At 32.0% G+C, this 15,563-nt stretch overlaps 1 long non-coding RNA gene across 1 annotated transcript; it reads left to right on the plus strand.

The window, feature by feature from the left end:
• Positions 1-5,468: 5,468 nt before the first annotated feature.
• Positions 5,469-14,949, plus strand: LOC143054240 (uncharacterized). Its single transcript, XR_012971610.1, has 3 exons — positions 5,469-5,512; positions 10,686-10,779; positions 14,811-14,949. It is a non-coding gene; the product is annotated as an uncharacterized LOC143054240 (long non-coding RNA).
• The last annotated feature ends 614 nt before the right edge of the window (positions 14,950-15,563 follow it).

Consider the following 15,563-nt stretch of genomic DNA (forward strand, 5'->3'; position numbering starts at 1 on the left):
TTATAAACACAATATAGACGGAATACTAAATGAACAAGTTCAATTTTACTCAAATTTATTTAGTTCCGAGGGATGGCATTTGGAAAATGCTCAATATTTAACAAGCCATATCGAAAACAAACTAAATGAGGACGACAAACAATTACTAGACCGTGAAATTAATGCGGAGGAAATAATGAAAATTCTAAAAATTATAAAAGCAAATAAATCCCCAGGGGAGGACGGGATCATAACAGAATTTTATATATTATTTTGGAATACAATTCAAGAGGAATTTTTAACGTTATTGCAAGAAATATTTAATAAAAAAAACAATGTCGGACTCATAATATAAAGGAGTTTTAACACTACTATTTAAGGGCGGGGAACGAGAAAACATACGGAACTGGCGCCCTCTTACATTACTGAATTGTGATTATAAAATTATAGCAAAAATACTAGCAGAAAGATTAAAAATAGTCCTTGCTAAGCTTATACATCCCGACCAAAAAGGGTTTGTAAAAGGCAGACATATAACGGAAGCAAATAGAATGATACAGGATATCATAGAATATATTGATAGTGAGGATGAAGAGGGTATAATTGTCTTTCTTGACCAACAAAAGGCTTTTGATAGGATGGAATGGGGATGGCTAGACTTCGTTATGAAGGAATTTAATTTTGGGGACAATTTTCGTGGTTGGGTTCAAATGCTATTAAAAAGTGCTAAGACATGTATAAAAACAAATGGTTACGTCTCTAAATATTTTTCAATTTCTAGATCAGCCAGGCAGGGCAGTCCTATAACCCCTTTTTATATATATATTACAAGCAGAGCCCCTGGCCTGTGCAATAAGGGCAGACAAAGACATTGCAGGTATTATGCTGCCCGGGGAAGAAAATGGGGAGCTAATAGAAACCAAATTGAATATGTTTGCTGATGACACGCAATTATTTAATAAAAATGAAAGTTCTGTTAGAAAATCTTTTGAAATATTAGACAAATATGAAAAGGCCTCGGGTTCAAAAATAAATTACGAAAAGACTAAGGGAATAAATATTGGAACAAATAAACGCAAACGGCCTACTATTAAAAAGATAAACTGGACAACAGATTACATAAAAACACTAGGTATTCACCATGGTTATAACATTGATAACGACAAAATATGGAAATCAATATTGGAAAAAGTACAAAATTGTGTACACATCTGGAAAAGTAGAAAATTGACATACTCTGGAAAAGTCCTTATTGTTAAAAATTTAATTATTTCAGTGTGTGGTTATGAATTAGAAATAAGAGGTATACCTGAAAAACATAAAAAAGACTTAAATAAGATAATATGGGATTTTATTTGGGATGGTAAAGTGAATCAAGTAGACCGGAAGGTTTGTTGTTTAGACGGTAAAAAGTGGGCATGGGGATGGTAAATTTGGATAGTTGGATAGAAAGTAAATATATCAAATCGATATATTCAATATTACACAAGCCATTATCAAGTTGGAATGCGATAGGTAAATTTTGGTTAAAAAAATATGATAAAAAATTTGCAGATAAACTTTTTCTGTGTAGATGTTCAGACCTTTCAGGTCTTGAGATAAAAAAAACTACCCCATTATTACAAAAACGCTTTACAATCGTGGTCAAAATTGACAAGGATCACACAGGGTATAATAACTAATAAAATGGAAGTAAAAAAACAGCCTTTATTTGGAAACTCAAATATTTTATTTCAAAGAAAATCTATATTTTATTCTTCTTTTTCAAAAAGTCTAATAAAAACTATTGGTGATATATGGGATGATAATACCAATGAATTTAAATCGTGCAATGAAATATTTCAACAACTTATAGATAAACGCAATTGTATTTCGGAATATTCACGAATTAAAAGTGCCGTACCGCAAACTTGTATACGGGTTTTAAGAAATAACGATGTACAACGCACTTTAAAAAACTACAAAATCAAAATTTCTGAAAACTTTGAATTTATAAATCCAGATAACAAAATCATTAAAATCAAAGATTTGACATTAAAATATCTTCAGTTAAACTTAAACATAACTGAGACCCCTAAATGTCAAACAAAATGGGAAAATTTGTATAGCGAGTACACAAATTGGGAAAAAAATTTGGCTAAATCTCAGTAAACTGGATATTAATAGAAAAGTTAAAGAGTTTCAATGGAAATGTATACACAGGATTATATATACAGAAAACAGACTGCAAATTATGCGTATGTCAAATGGAAAATGTTACTTATGTGATGAAAACAATAACATTGAAACTCTTGAGCATTTATTTTACCAATGTAACAATGTTAAACCATTGATAGAAACAGTTCTCAGAAATTTGCAACTGTGTAACTTAATAAATAACGATGCACTCGTTGAAAAAGATATTCTATTAGGAATCTGTTTAGATAATTCGAATAATATAATTGTTAACGCAATAATACTTTATTTTAAATGGGCTATTTGGAAAATACGTAATAAATGCAAATTCGAAAAAAATAAACTGAGTATGCAGTCTATACAGGCTTTGTTGAAATTGCATATGAAAAACGAATTAAATCTACTTTTACTACGGTCAGATATAAAATATATATGTAGATTAAAAATTGAACTCTTTATCGGAAATATGTAGGTAAATATTTTTAGTTCAACTGCTCTAAACTAAAGGTGTGTTTGATTCCACATGTAATAATAATATTAAATCTTAGGAAGAACGTAGGGAACACTATGTTTGTTTGGTATGGGTTTTTTTTACAGAAAAAGATTTGTACTGTAATTGATATTTGAAGCTATGTCTGTGCATTTTAATATGTTTATTAGTAAATTACACACATCACGTTTCTTATACATCAGTACTCACCACATGTGCTTTATACTTTTATAATCCGTACGTCAGTCACAGAATCATTTCAACTTTTGTTCATTCACATTAATTCAATAATTTCCAATTCTAACTATAACTATTATTATTTTTTCAATCAAATATAATTACATTAGATGTATGTTTCATTATAATACGTTATTCTGATTGGCCAACTGCACATCTCGTGCTTTTCCTGAAACAATTGTATTAGACAATAACATTTATCATTCATGATGACACGAGGTCCCACAATAAAGTGCACAGGTAAATTAAATGAAAACTTGATAAAAATCGTGTTTTTATGATTCTAGCTAAAAAAAATATAATTATAAGTATTTAATGCTTCTTTTTGTAACTTTATGGGGTTTTAAAAGCGTTGACCGTGTGCACATTTTTAGTATAAAGCGCTTCCGCGCTTCATACAAAATGTACTTCGGTCAACGCTTTTACACCCCAATAAATTTACAAAAAGCAGCATTCAATTCTTAAATATAGTTTTCACGTTTAAATCAACACATGTATGATATAAATCAGTGAACCGGATATACGTTAATTATTATGAATTACAGTGCCAGTGATGCGTAGCAGGTAAAATCAATTGTATTGGTTATTTTTAAATGTATACTTATGTAAACTATGGGAAGTTTAAACTCATTTGATATTTTCCCTGGTCAAGTGAGGATGTTAAAAAACAGGGGTCCCTAAGTATGCGACCTGGGCTACTTAGGTATTTATATAGTAGGAAATAATTGAATAAAAATATTTGTTATCGTTAAAAAAAACAACCTCTGACTGGGTTGAATACAGACAAACTGGGTATTAATACAGGGTCATTACAGAAAATCAGGGCCATTACAGAAAAACAGTGTTAATATCAAATATAATAAATTTAACATGGCCACTGATTTTCAAAACGGATCGCCTCGAAAAATAAAGTCATCACTGATGATCATTTTATTCTGTAAAATACGGTAATGCAACGGTTTTCGTAAAATCAATATTTTTGTAATAGACTGTAAGTTGACCTAGTTGCATTGACCTTAAACCGGAAATTGACATTTTGACTCGGTCAGTAATAATGGCCTCGGATGTCTGTACTGGCCCTTGGTGTTGCCTCGGGGCAATACAGACTTCCTCCACCATTATTACAGACCTTGGCCATTATAAAAACACCCATTCATAAATACTATAGTATTAAACATCCTTAACAACTCGGCGGATTCCGTAGATCGATAGAGAAGCGGAATTATCCGAGGTTTTCTGTTTAATAACTCGGCGGATTCCGTAGATCGATAGAAAAGCCGAATCATCCGAGGTTTTCGATTGATGTATTCAAATATAAATAGACGTAAAATTGTACTTGCAATTTTTATGTTAGTGACCTTTTAATGATTTTTGAAAAGTATCGTTTTCGAAAGCCCCTTTCGGAACACAACGTATTAGGAATATTCGTCATGTAAACGTAAAATTATTTAATCATTTCATTCTACTTCTTTATATAACGAATGTTTTCAAGTGTTAAGTGAAAAGGAAAGAAATTGTACTTCTTCAGGTTGCTTTGATATTGACCAAAACACTACGTATGAAAGTCAGCATATTAAACGAGAAGTCAACCTGAAAATCGGAATACACATTCAAGTGTTTGGAAATTAAACGAAAATTTCAATTTTAGGAACACAGAATGAAAAAAAAATTATATTAGAAAATAGTTTTTGGTGATTTTTCTTAGTCTCTCACGTTCTTATAATTATTCTTATGATCATCAATCATTTTATATCTTATTTATAAGAAATTTATCTTAAATGCATGTACCGTGATTATAGTGTTTCACAGTAGATGAGCTTTGTGCATGCCGTTAACAAAAAACTTATCAGCGACGCTCGATTATAAAAAGTATTAAAAAAGTGAAAAACAATTACAAAGTTGAAGAGCTTTGTGGGCAAAAATTTCGAACGGTTTTGCAAATAAATCTTCATTGACCAATACACTCATATTATACCCATTGATGTCCAGATTGTTTGTGTGCAAACCGCTTCTGCCATTTTCTTTCGCAAAGTGCATCAATTGAGTATTAGTGTTAGTAACTAGAAACATTCAGTTTGGTGTCTCAAGTATTGATATTTGCCTAATGTTCTTATTTTCTGTGAATTATTCATTTTTAAATCTATTGTTACATTACAATACAAACGAACCATGAATAAAAATAATTATGACACGCTGTTTGCAATTGATATTTTATATCACAGACCTTCCTTGTAAAAGATAGGCATAGTCTGTGACGGTTTTGAAAGTTAAAGACTAGAGAGAATTTTTCTAAAAGTTTGATTGTAGAAAATGCGTCTTGATATTTATCAAGGTCTGTTGTTACTTTATAAATTCTTCCAAACGTCTGCTGAGTAATGTACATCAGAAACTTTTCGAATAAATCCAGATAAGCGAGTCGTAAAGTTGCATGGATTTACTTATCGTACATTTGAAAAAATATCACCGAGGGCATGCTTCCAAAAATGTATCCGACGAAAACGATGTCATTCTTACAACTATAACAGAGCTTCTCTTAGATGTGAACTTAATTTGAAATCAATGTGTGTTTCTGATGGAAATTTTCAGAATGAAACTGGTTATGTCTACGTTGAGATTAATCATTACAGAGGGGTGAGTTTAAAATTTAAGTTAAGCCCAAGTCCCACTAGACCACGATCGCACCACGCTCACCGCGATCTAAGATAAATTCACATCGTTGTGAGCTCGCAGTATGAGCGGCATGAAATTGTAAATTTCCGTTTCAATCACGTTGCTACCACGTCCACAATACGAGGACGGCATGGACGTGCTTAAATCGTACTATGGTCTTCAACAGTGTGGTATAAGCGTGGTATTAAAGTGGAATAGTCGTAGTTGAAACGTGTATTGGTCGCGTTAAGAACGTGATGCTCGTAGTGAGGTCGTAGTAAAGTCGCTGTGAGATCGTAGCGCAGTTTCTTCGCCTAGAATCGCGCTTACGCTACGTTGTCGCTACGATGGAACAGCTAGATTTGTGATCTAACTACGACCTTACTTCGTGTTACTACGCTTCTACTACGACCTGATTTCACCACACGACCGCTTCACGATTGTTTTAAACATGTTCAAAGTTGGCCATGCTCATCACAATCATGAAGACCTAACTACGCCTGTACTACGACATTAACTGCGATCTGCACGATACCTCTACGATCGTCAAAATTTTCATTTTTTCACAGATCATCCTAGTGCGAGTGTGGTATAAATGAATAGATACAAACAAAGTAGGCAAATAAGTTAGCTTTTCCTTTTAAATCCAGAGAAAATATAATTTTTCTACATGTAACCAACTATCATGTATTCAGACATTCTGGTACTCCGTTTCTCTCACAAAAGAGATAATGAAAATTATAAACGCTGGATTTTTTGAGAAAAATATCTGTTTAATGTTTTTTATACACGACAAAATCATCGAAAACAATACCCGCATCAAATTGGAGGAATTCAAAATTATCAAATTTGCGGAATATAGGAAGGAATTGTGGTTACAAAAATTAAAGTATACCCGTCGTCATCGCTGATCGTGATGGAGTCCGCACATTTATGAAGTGATTATTATAACTTCCTCCGTATACTATTATATGTCAGTTTGTATTTTTTCAGGCCATATTTTGGTCAGTTTATTTCCAATCTATGAGTCCAACTGGTATATTTCACCCCTGTTTGTAAATTACTTATTTTATTTCTTTATGTTTAAATAAAGCTGTTATTTTGAAAATAATTTAAAAAAAATGCATAAGATACCACAATTTTCTATCGAATCTTTTACTTAATGTATTTCACTTGCCTGGGCGGTGTTTGGATGGTTCGTTAATCATAGACCAGTGCATCTATAGAAAGGTGTTTTTGGTTTAAAGTAATCAATGAAAGGTCCAGATATGGTCATTGAAGCTATCATATGTAAGCACTAAATGTGTATTCTTTAAGTTAATAGTGAGCCACTGTTGTTGATTTTACTTGTTAACATGGTTATTCAAACCATGTAATATTTCTCACATATATGTAGTTGTGGATATGAAAGAAAAACTATGACGATGCATATGTTGTTATTCTATATCTGCTCTTTTGTTAAATCTGATTTTTAATGGTTGTTGAGTGGGTAACCCAGGGGCACATGGACAATTTGTGAATTGACCTTATTGATTTTTTGTATTGATCAGCAAGAAAATTTCTTGAAAGATTTTCCTTAAATTTGTTTGATTGTTAGTACAGTAGTCTTGCTAATAAGGTACCGTTTGCAGTTCTCTTCGTAAAGGCATTTCCTGGAGTAGCCGTTTGTTACTGAATATGTGACTCGAAAAGCTGATACGTTGTAGACTCTTTATTTTGACGACTGAGAGGATTGTCACTTTCTTACGCTCTTTCATGATTCTTAATACAGAGTGATTCGCTCAAACTAGCAGACGTGGTAAAATAGTAAATGAAGCAGTTAAAAATAGAAAGGAAAATAAATATGTTATGTATACTTTTTAAAACACATTTAATATTAGTCTCACAATTAGAAATGTTTTAAACAGAATATTACAACAGCCGATGCTTTAAGGTACATTTGATGTAGCACAGAAATATAAATGCTTTAAGTTTTAAACTATTATATTCGTCCCATATCATACACTCAGTTCTTTTATGTGATAGGTAATTATAATATATAATATATTAAAGATAAATAATAATTATAACAGCAATCATCACACATCTTCAAATGGACTTTTCCTATGTAATGTAAAGCATAAGCTCCTCTTGATCAGTTCAATTGTTTATAACTTATATTATAATTTCCTTGAGACAGACTGGTGACTCAGATGCCTTCAATCTCAAATTTGGCAAAAATGTTTCAACGATGAGGACCAACGATAATGGTAAATAATCAGTATGTGTTATTCCTGCATTCAAATGCTTGCTTTATCATAATTATAAAATAAGTAATCGAAAAATTCAAAAAGAGGAAAATATTCAACGAGTGACCCAACATTACATTAACTCACGAATGCGCGTATTAATTATTACAATTGCAGTTGTCTTATTTTATAAAATTCAAGTATAAAATTAAAGGAACTTTATCTTTTTCTACGCATTCACAATGTGTTTTAATCCGACGTTATCGACGTCTTGACAACGCCTATTATTGTATGACGTCAGAGGAGTGAAAAAAAAACAACGTTTATTTCATATTTGAAATTATCGGTTTTTATTTTACTGTGAAATCTATACAATGCATTGCAACCAGTGTAAATATTGCAATTATTTGGTTTGATAGTATTTATCAGCCACCAGTTATATATGTTGTTGTAATAAAGGTTGCTGACGTATCTTAACGTATGTTGTTTTCAATTTTTTCTTTGAGACGATACCTCTGCTTGTGGACTATCAGTCCCCGAGGGTATTACCAGCTCAGTAGTCAGTACTTCGGTACTGAAATGCATTATAAAATTTCTTTCTTATCCGTCTATAAATTTTAGAATTATAAAGAAACTAAGGTTTCAACTCCCTTAGGCAAAGTTGACCTTAAATGAATTTTGCTATTTGTTGAAGGAATTTTGTCATATAGCTCTTCAACTATTTCGGTACTTATACATCCCTTGGATTTCAAATGTTTGGCATTGAGCGTTCCTGATGAAGATAAATCCAGAAAAATGCTTCGGACGCATGGAATTATTAAACGTGTTATTTTTAATTTTCAATGTCAGACGGTAGATTTTTCTTAAAATTATGTTACAAAAAGTCTGCTTGATCAATGTACTTTCGAATTTCATTACTTTACCATGTGCTTTATTTTGAGAAAATAAGCAATCGATATGGTTCTCTCCAGACTTATCGGACAATTAATAGTGTCACAATTAGACCTAATTAGTGTATAGGTCAGGAAATAAAATCAAAATGCTACTTTAACTTCTTATCATTCTACTATTTCAAATTTCAATAAAGTGCAGGTTTAAATAGGTAAGCAAACGAGTATTTATTTAAAGAGCAACCTTCAAACTTTAATGGTTGGGGAGGGGGTATGTTTTTTTGTCTGAAGCTATTGATAAAAAAAAACTTTAAAACTCTAACAATATTAGGTATTGGGAAAATCTGGATTCAGACATTTCTGTAATCTGCCGACCACAATATTTTTTCATTAAATTTTGTATCAGAATATTTTGTTTTGAAGACCCCCCTCTTTTTGATGCTAAATGTTAGTACCCTTTTACTGTTTAAGAATACTTCTTTATTAAGTAGTAGTAATTCATCCTTCATATCTCAAACCATCGAAGGAACTAGCATTCATTGACCAAATTTAAGAATGTTATTTAAAAACGATTCTCTGCACTTTAATTTTTCTATATATCATGCAGTAAAAACTCCGATAACTTATCTCGAAACTGTTAAAAAGCGTTCACATGATCCAAAAAAGAGATAGAAAGGACTTTCTCTATTTATCTTTGGCTATTTTTCTAACATCAGTTTTTCTTTTATCAATTGTTGTTAAATGAAAATTTTTGATAGTTGTCTCATTGGGAATCATATCAAATCTTCTTTTTTATATCATGACCTAGATGCAGCTCAGCTAAATCTTTGTTGTTCATTGAATTTCGTTTTGTCTAGAATCTGGGATTTTGTTTTCTAAAGATAACCCGGCCCTTCGTCAATGATGCTCTTAAGTTAAAGAATAACTAATCGAAGAATTCAAATAGAGAAAATATTCAACGAATGACCGAACAACACATTTATTAACGAACACGTGAAGAGCATGAGTTAATTATTAGTGTTGTTATGTCACTAGTTGAATATTGTTCTCCACTTATATTTGATGCGCTTTCCTCAGGTTTTGTTTGTAACCCAGATTTTTTTTTCAATTGATTTATGAGTTTCGAACAGCAGTTTACTACTATTGACTTTATTTATCTTGAATTAACGAAATTATGTTTTTAAAACGGCCTTGAAACAACGCAGGAAAGTCCTGTTAGACCCATTTGGAACCATAGAGGGTTAGAAAGCTCCATATGATTTACAATCTAAGGATAATAAACAGTTAAATGATTATTTACACAATAATGAAAATGATGTCTTCCGTACAACATGTTACAATGTGTTGAAGATGTGGATTAATTTTATTGCACAAACTTCCAAATCGATTAATGATCCTTTTAATTTAAGTATTTTGTTTTAGAGTCTTCCAAATTAGTCATCATCTTTAACCTGTTAAAGTTGTTAACGACATACAGTTTAAGCACATATGATATTGAGAAAAACGTTACTGCTATTTTGAGTAAACGACTAGAATGTTTTTTGAAAGTCATTGAAACAACGTTTATGATTTTTCAAAGAAGTCGAAACATTTGAGCAGACACAATGTGTTCACAAAAGGATAGGAAGCCGAATGACGTTCTTCATTTTTGTAGTTGTAGGCCCGGATTAATCGTCTACACAGTGAACAATGATCGTTATTGCCTTTTCTGACGATTGATTGGTATATCCTGCAAGCGCTATGCATATGATGTAATGTTTATGATGCGCTGAATCCTGACAATGTCCATAGATCATTCCGCAGATCCGACAAACTATAAGATTTTCCATGTAATCCATTATGTTCGAGTTATATCTATGTGATAAGTAGAGAAAGTCTCCATTCTAGGTGCTGTACAAGCATACATACATACATGTATGCATAAATATACACCCTGCTGTCTCTACTTCATATTAAGCAGTTTATTGATAACCATACATATGATTCATATAATTCATATACTTCATATGGAAGCTAAATGAATGTTATTATTTTCAGGATCCACTCTTCGATCCGTGTGTTGGAAATCAATGCGCCGAAGGTGAAGTGTGTGAAAGCCTTCAAAACAAAAAGGTCGTTTGTCTAATGGACGGTTAGTATGAAATCATTGATAAAGATAGTAGTATAGTATGTCCATTAGCCTTTGTGCGGCGGAAGATATAAGCATAGCGATAGATATTAGCATCACGTCTTATTATTTCCTAAAACACTATATAAGAAATTAAGACTATGGTGGGGTGAAAGTTGATGAAGAAAGGAACAGTAGTGTTTTGACACCAGTGTTTCCAACAATAGTCTTGAATAAACATTCAACAACTATCAAATAAAATTATTACACGAAAAAAAAAATTGACGATCATGTCACAAGGTAATTGATCACTTGAATTGTATGAAATAGGATATAGTGAATGTATATAGTTTCACGTTGTGCGATGTTGTCATGCGAGAGAACGTTCTGTGCTTGTAATTTAGTCATGATTGGTGCTGGTGGGTCCTGATTTTGTTCTGGTGGGTATGTTTATATTGCATCAGCACGACAATCGGACAACGATTCTTTTGCTTAATATTTCACTAAAACGTTACATGTTTCTCGCAAGATATAATACAACAATTTGTGTATGCAACATCCAGTATATCTGAACAAAATCGTCCCGATGATGTGCAACAATTTCCTTGTTCTATGCTTTTTTTAGTGCAAATTTTTAAAGTGGCAACTAGTCAAGATCATTACAGCATAAAATATTTGGAATTGATAGAAATAAACTTATCATAGATACCTGGATGAAATTTTATAATTACGCCAGACGCGCGTTTGTCTCAAAAAGACTCATCAGTGACGCTCGAATCAAAAAATGTTTAAAGGGCCAAATAAAATACGAAGTTTAAGAGCATTGAGGACCAAATGTTGCAAAACATTTGGCAAATACAGCTAAGGTAATCTATTCCTGAGGTAGAAAAGCATTAGTTTTTCAAAAATTCAAAGATTGTTAACAGTTAATTTATATTTATGAACATATCAATGATAACTCAAGTCAACACAGAAGTGCTGACTACTGGACTTGTGATACCCTCGGGGAAAGACATTACATGAAGCCTTCTTATATAAGGGGGGATAGAAGTTTGCTAAGTTACGTCGATAGAGCAGATGCGATGTTTTTAATTTCCGTTTATTGTCTAAAAGAAATGCGGGCCTAATTGGGAAGAATAAGGATCATTTTGCACAATCCAAATACTATACAGTATATCCTATGCATTGTGTATGTGTTATAATTGTCAATAAGACACCTATCAATCAGAGATCAAATCTCTTAGATGTAAAAACTTAAGATCATCGTACGACCTTATACAATGAGCCAACCTATACCGTATGGTAAGCTATAAACGACCCCGACATACAATGCAGACGAAACAAACTAACTGCCTGATTTATGTACAAAACAAACAAAGATCAAGTATGTATGACAGTAATCAACGACCACCAGTGACTTTAGACTCCTTACTCGGGCCAGAATGCAAGTTTAAACGGGTTTTAATCCTCTCGCTAAAACAGGGACAGTGGTGGGAACGCACAACACAATAACAACTGCAAAACTCAGTTGAAAGGGGCTATACCTTGTTATTATTATGATTAGAAAGTTATGATGTTATATATATTACTTAAGATAAAATTATATATAATTGATTAAAATATATAGTATAAATAAATTAGACTTTTTGGGCAAAAAATATGAGTTAGTGATGAATCAAGTGCTTTGGTATGAAAGTCGGTAATTTCGGTGTCATGGAGGTTTTTTCCCGTAAACTCAATCCTGCGCTTCTGCTTATTTCAACATTGACTGATTTATATCTTTGAATTTAAGTACAATAATTCATATTCGTAAAGTTTGATCTTTTTATTCCAGATCTTCATTAAATCTGAAGGATGGCTAAGTCAATTTTGTGGATTATATTTATATATAAATCCATGCGCAAATCATCGGATGAAACATTATCAATGTTTTGTTCATAATCCGTTCAAATGTCAAGTTAGTAGCCATATAAATATTGCGCTCGAGACAACATCTAAAGCGGTTTCTTGGTTAATTGTGTAGATTTATATCAAAATGAATGCAAATATCATCGGATAAAACATTGTCAATGTTTTGTTCGAATTCTGTTCAAATGTCAAGTTAGTAGCAATAAAAACTGGTGTGCTGGGAGAAGCGAGACCAGATCGTTAATGTCAGCATTTAAGAAAAACAATTTAGAGTTCATTTAGTTTCAATTACAATTGTTTTATCAGTTTCAAATAGTAGCATACAAGTTAACAAGTGTAGTCATTTTTTTTCTTGAGTCCAGCTAAGTCTTCTCAAAACCCTTTGAAGCACGGTGCCTTTTGTGACAACCCTTCCAAAGTAATGCATTAAATGTTGAAACGTTATCTAACAACTTAATTCAAAGATATCTCCTAATAACAAATCGTTTAGATGCAAGAAAGAAAGACTCTTCGGTTAATTTAAATCTCTCCAAGTGAAGCTAGGGGTGTGGAGCATGTGAATACACAAATATATGTTTTGTTCGTTGTATTTTTAAAGCGTCTGTGAAATCATCACCGGCAAATTAAACATTGTTATCGTATTTAGCTAAGTCTTTAGGCGCAGCTCTGGTTCGATATTAAACATTCTTGGTATCTTGATGAATTAAACACATACAAGCATTTGCCTTTTTAAAGCACTAGCTTTTACGTCATTTGGTATCTGATGGAGAGATGTCTAATTTACAATCATACCACATTGTGGTTTTCTTTAAGCTAAGCCTTAATTTTCCGTTATGAGCCGTTATCACATGGATATAGTTGAGATAATTAAAGTAAGGTTAAAGTTTTTTATTGACTATAAAACTTCTTAAAGTTATTGAATTAGATTAAAAATCAAATAGTAAAATTAATGACAAAACAAACCGTTCATTTTTAGATTGTAAAATACCTAATGAGGAACCTCAAGATGTTGCGCTTGGAAAGATTGCTGATCAAAGCTCACAAATTTATAACCAATGGGCAAAATATGCTATCGATGGATTAAATAATACTTATCAATTTACGGCAACGGAAATGTCCCCGTATTGGTGGGTAGACCTAGGAAACATCTACAACATAATGAGAATTGAAATCATCAACATGTCCGGGGATGGTACGTTTTTCAATCTAAATTTTAAATATACTTAAAGACTGAAGTTTATACGCGATGTGATTCACATATTAGAATATACAAGAGAAATGAGAAACAGTACAAAAACTTTTTAAGTGTTTTTTTTAATAGTAAACAGTTTTAAAAATTGGACATTTCGTAGTATATAGTTATCAAAGGTACCAGGATTATAATTTAGTACACCAGACGCGCGTTCGTCTACATAAGACTCATCAGTGACGCTTATATCAAAATATTTATAAAGCCAAACAAGAACAAAGTTGAAGATAAAAAATCCCAAAAGTTGTGCTAAATACGGCTAAGGTAATCTATGCCTGATTGCATTAAGATAGGCAAACTAACTATTAAAGAGAACAGTTTTAATTATTTGTCTTCACGAAGAGGCTGATGGTTGCTTTCAGTTTTCATATAATATGCTTACTTAGTACTCATATTGGCTAAGCAAAAGACATGAACTATAACACACTATTATTCATCATTAAGTACAATAATAATCTGCTTTTCTAAAGGTAAGGCAGCTAGTACATTGACTCTCATTCACGGAAAGATGGCCAATTCAAAATCTAAAGGGTTACTGGTATTTTCATTGTTCGCTCTCAAAAAAAAGATAATGTCCATTCAACGGTTAATGTCAATTGCGTAAAACGTTGTTACCTGTAGCCAACAAATCTGAAAGTTTTTATAATATTTTTCAGTATTACTAGCTTTGAAACGGTTTATTTAGGCTGAACCATTTCTATTGCTGTCGCTTGTTCTTTAAAGCTGCTAAAATATAGAAGAGAAAAAAAAGATTCTTGTTGAACACGATATAAAACACAAATTTAACTTTAACATCAACTTTTGCACCGAATTAAAGATTTTACATTATGTATAAACACGATAAAGATGGCTTAAACATTGTGCATTTAATAATTTATTCCTTATCATTTTTACATAGGCCACGGCCACAGGCTTCATGACCTTGATATTTCTGTTGGACCATGCCTTGATGATTTGTCGGTATTTGCACATTACAAAGGACCCGGTAAAAGTGGAGAGCATCTGGTATTTCAGCGCAGACGGTATACTGATGGTCGTTTTGTCAAACTGTCCATCATTAACGTTCTAGGAGCTTTGAACGTGCACATGGTTAATGTATTTGCTTATCCAATATGTTGATGAATGTTAAAACTTTAATTTTTATGTCATTTTACTCTTTAGTAATGAAGTTAGATTTGGAACGTCCAAAATCATGAAACCTGTTTTATTTTGTAATCTGTTAACTAAAAATTATATTGGCTAAATATAACTCCATTTCCAATTATCGTAATCATGCTGTTTATTAGGCTATAGTTATATGGTGGGGGGTTGAAATGTTCAAATAAATTAACAGAAATACAGGTACAAGTTTACTGTAGAAAAAGTTCTATTGTATAACAACGAATGTTTTCGATGAATACATTGAAAACTTAATGTTCTTGAAATACATATTTTTATTTTTTTTTACAAACCGAGGGAATAATTTACTCACTTTGTAAAGATAACAAAAGCGAAATTAATTGTTTACATATGACATGTTTTATCGGCAACTTTTTCCCCCAATGTGATGCATAATTCTCCTAAAGTCAAAAATAGATAAACGAATTGTGAATATCATCAAACAAACAATATACATAAATGAATGTGTGTCCATCATGAATATATATCAATT

Source organism: Mytilus galloprovincialis, chromosome 12 (assembly GCF_965363235.1).
Source record: "Mytilus galloprovincialis chromosome 12, xbMytGall1.hap1.1, whole genome shotgun sequence".
NCBI lineage: Eukaryota > Metazoa > Mollusca > Bivalvia > Mytilida > Mytilidae > Mytilus > Mytilus galloprovincialis.